At 35.0% G+C, this 4,554-nt stretch overlaps 1 pseudogene; it reads left to right on the top strand.

The window, feature by feature from the left end:
- Positions 1 to 2,305, top strand: part of LOC108905652 — an 8,340-nt pseudogene extending 6,035 nt beyond the window's left edge.
- Positions 2,306 to 4,554: the final 2,249 nt, after the last annotated feature.

Here is a 4,554-nt window from a genome sequence, read left to right as displayed (position 1 = left end):
GGTGGCAATTCGAACACTTAATTTAGGTAGAAAACTTAATGAATTGTATTTGCTTGACATAGGAATTGTTATTTTTTTAACGAATAAAATTTACGTTTTTAAATTAAAAATCGACCTGTTCGAGGATTTTCCCCAAAAAAATTTTGTTTCGTTTTTACTGAATTTATTCCACACTTTAGGCGCGTACTGTATATGTAACTACTTATTTCACCTTCAAACAGTCAAAACTTAGCAATTAAAACTTATTTAAATATTTTGCTGAAGTTCAGCAGGAGTTTAATCCGATGTCCTTAATATTTTCGTTACATAATTTTGTACACAAATATTTATTCGCATTTTCAGCTTTCGGCAATTATTTGCATTTTAATTAAAATCATTTGAACCCGTTTGAATTTTCGTCAGTACCTGAAAATGTACGGTATGACGCTACATTCAGATCAACCGTTGGTATTGATTGACAATTTCATTTAAATGCAAATGTATGTATTATAATAATTGTTCCAAAAATAACAAATTTATAGCCAATTTAACACATATGCCCGTAATGAATGCTTATACAGATTTATTAATGTGGCGCATTAAACTCGTTAAATACACTGCATAAAAACGAAACGAATATGTTTTTTATTTTATTGTTACAATATCCCTTTTAGAATTTGCTAAACTAAGTTATAAATATTTTGATTTTTAGATATGATGACAAAGGTGCAATAAAATGTATCTACCTACATAAGTATTTTGTTCTATGTACCATTGAGGTGCAAGAATTTATGTCATGCCCCTTGCATTGAAACATACCTACTTGTTAGTAGTCACAAACGTCTTCGAAAATTTTTTTTTTATTCCCATTCGACTGTTCTTAAAAATTAGCTCTTAATTGATTGCCAGATCTTTAAGAAAATAAGAAGAAAAGCATCTTCATCCTTTTGTTAAAATCCGCTGCGTTGTGCTTTTTGAAATGTTTAATTGCAGTGACCGACAGCGCACTGCGGTTACGAGAATTTCCGCCACACTATCACTTATCGTAACAATATTTTCGTCTGAATGGCCAGTACGAGGCCGACCTGTTTTTTATTAGGTGCAACCGACCTGCTTGTTTAAATTTGTGCAACTGATCTTTTCACAATTGTTTCATTAGGGGCGTTCCTTCTACCGAAAATTCCACGTAATTTACGCACAGTCTCAGTTACACACTCTCGGTAATGAATTTTCAGAATGTTCACTCGCTCATCCCTTGTATAGCGCTCCATTTTGTCTAACACAACATGCACAATGCTGCCAACTTTTTGTAATGAAAATGGCGCATAATTCAAATCCTGCATTACTTTTGGGACACCCTTTAGTTTACGCCATTTATTGTAAAAAAACCTGTACTCAGAATTGTACTANAAGTAGCTATAGATGTCGAATTTTGTGCAGGTGAACAGGTATATGTTGAAGATGCATATTTATTATATAAGTACCCTACATTTGGAGACACTAGCCTCCCCATATCGGCTTCAAAAATAATATTATTGGAGGCTTGTTTTACAATAGAAAGTGTTCTGACATCATATTTTCTTAGTTCGTTTGCTATATGTTGACCATATATGCTATATGGATCCATATTACCTACATCGGCACTCTTTTGTAAGAGTTCAAAGGCTCTTTTTAACATAGGATCTTCAGTTGTTGATTTAGATGTGGTACGCTTTTTTGTCGTCAATTCATTCGGAGGCATACTACCTAAACGTCTTTTATTCGTTTTAATATGTTCAGTAGAGCTAGGTTCTAACATAATTTCTTCAGGTTTTTGGGAGTACTGTCTGAGATTCATTAGTTGTTTGAGAATCCTTGGCAATTTGAAAATTGTCTTGCGAGGATTCCCCCAGTTCCTGCAACAAAAATAAAATGTATTCACATACTTTTATTTTCTCGAAATAATTAATGATATTTTAATTTTTCCTTGCAGTTACCTTCAACTGAGGAAGAATGGTTAGCTGTTGCCAAAGAATTTGAAGAGAAATGGAATTTTCCGAACGCTATTGGTGCCATCGACGGCAGACATGTATTGCTACAAGCTCCATGGAACAGCGGTACAGAGTCTTATAATTATAAAAACTTCTTCAGCATTGTTTTGTTTGCTTTCGTAGATGCTAACTATAATTTTATGTACGTCGATATTGGATGCCAAGGACGGATATCTGATGGCGGAGTGTTCAAAAATACTAATTTGTATAGAAAACTTGAAAGAAATGAACTTAATATTCCAGCACCATGTCCCTTGCAGGTTCATATCTACCAGAGGTGCCGTACATGTTACTAGGTGACAAAGCATTTTCATTAAATGAATATACTATGAAACCATTCGAAGGTACTCCAGAAAAGGGATCAGTTGAAAGAATATTCAATTATCGCCTTTCTGGAGCACGTAGAGTTGTTGAAAATGCGTTTGGAATTGTGAATGCTGTCTTTCGTGTTCTGAGAAAGCCGATATTATTACAACCAGAGAAAGCATCGATAGTTGTATTAACAACCATAAACTTACACAATTTTTTACGCAAACGGTGAAGTTCATGTAACACGTATACACCGCCTGGGACTTTCGATATAGAAAAATATGGTCATATTCTACCCGGTAGATGGAGGATAGAACAAGAAATACCATTGCGGTCTATTCGTAATGTCCCTCGAAGAACATCACAACAAGTTAAAAATACACGTTTACATTTGGCAACACATTTTACAATGGCGCAATACCTTGGCAAAATAATTATTAAATAGGAAGTAAACTTGCCGTTGTAGATGTTGTATCCACTGTCTGGCTAGGATCGTTACGGTCAGATAAAAAATCAAACCACTCAAATGCAAACCATTTAGGTACATAAACACTGTCTCTCCCTGTAATACAAATAAAATGTTTAGTTATTTTTATGATTGTGCTGCTTTCACATATTAAATAAACTTATCAAACATGCTGCTTTTATGAAAAACAAATACATACTTGAACCTGTTATTTGACTTTGTTTCTGTCTTGACTTTTCCCGTCAGTAAGTACCCATCAGTGATTTCATTTTAGCTTTTAGTTCACCTGCAGGTATTTCAATAATATTTTGTATTTCAGTCCAGCAATCTTCGCGGACTCTCTTATTAAAATAATGTTTGTGTTGTGGATCCCATAAGGCAACATGATTTTTATATAAGTCAATTAAAAGTCGACATTTTTCATTATCCATTTTTTAAGGGAACGGAAAACTAAACGCGCGAGGCACACAAAACAAATACTTGACTATTACAGTCCAAACGAAGTGAGCTGCTCGCAGCGAGGCACCTTTGAGCAGAACAGAAAACCGACTAATCTCGGCTCACCCTGCGGCAGCCTCACGTCGCGGCAATAATCGGTGCGAAGCAGGTATCCACAGTGCGAGTCCCGCCTCGCGCGGCAGCCTCGCAATGTGGATACCCAGCTTTAGGGGCGTTCCTTCTACAGAAAATTCCACGTAATTTACGCACAGTCGCAGTTACACACTCTCGGTAATGAATTTTCAGAATCTTCATTCGCTCATCCCTCGTATAGCGCTCCATTTTGTCTAACCGCAACGTGTTTGCTACAACATGCACAATGCTGCCAACTTTTTGGAAAGAAAATGGCGCATAATTCAAATCCTGCATTACTTTTGGGACACCCTTTAGTTTACGCCATTTATTGTAAAAAACCTGTACTCAGCATTGCACTAAATATACCTATATTACCACAGATTACCTTGTAGGGCATTTTGCAAATAGAAAATTATGGTTATAGTAAATTATTTTATCTAGTTTAAAAGTAGAAGTATTTTAAGACTTNTCCCTTGTATAGCGCTCCATTTTGTCTAACACAACATGCACAATGCTGCCAACTTTTTGTAATGAAAATGGCGCATAATTCAAATCCTGCATTACTTTTGGGACACCCTTTAGTTTACGCCATTTATTGTAAAAAAACCTGTACTCAGAATTGTACTAAATATACCTATATTACCACAGATTATCTTGCAGGACATTTTGCAAATAGAAAATTATGGTTATAGTAAATTATTTTATCTAGTTTAAAAGTAGAAGTATTTTAAGACTTTTTGCACGTGCTTGATGTGTTTGTAGCTATCTACTATGTTGATTATTATCTAACTAAATAGGTAAGCCGTGCATGTACACTAAATACACGTGTTAAACATTACACAGTAAGTTTAGGTATACCTATTAATTCGGAAATTATATGTCTACATGCGTGAGAATTATCAGTTCAATTTCATCAATAGGGGTGAATTGTGCAAGAAGGAACAGCAAATAATATCCCACACTGTTCAGTACATACATAGATATCTCCAGTATTTTGTTAACCAACACGAAAGGACTATTGAAAATTATCCAAGAAAACGAGATGTAAGATTTGTGCAGAAAATTTCACTGGAGATTCGATATAACAACACATGATTGGATGTAAAAACCTTTTAAGATTGCTTTATAATAAAAGTGGAAGACATCCGTTGTTGTACAGGCTGGTCCATCTTCGATGGGAATTCAGGGTATTTCAGA

The sequence above is a fragment of the Anoplophora glabripennis genome, unplaced genomic scaffold, assembly GCF_000390285.2.
Source record: "Anoplophora glabripennis isolate ALB-LARVAE unplaced genomic scaffold, Agla_2.0 scaffold156, whole genome shotgun sequence".
Lineage (NCBI taxonomy): Eukaryota > Metazoa > Arthropoda > Insecta > Coleoptera > Cerambycidae > Anoplophora > Anoplophora glabripennis.
The sequence above is the reverse complement of the archived record's forward strand: the minus strand, read 5'-3'. Positions and strand labels throughout refer to the sequence as shown.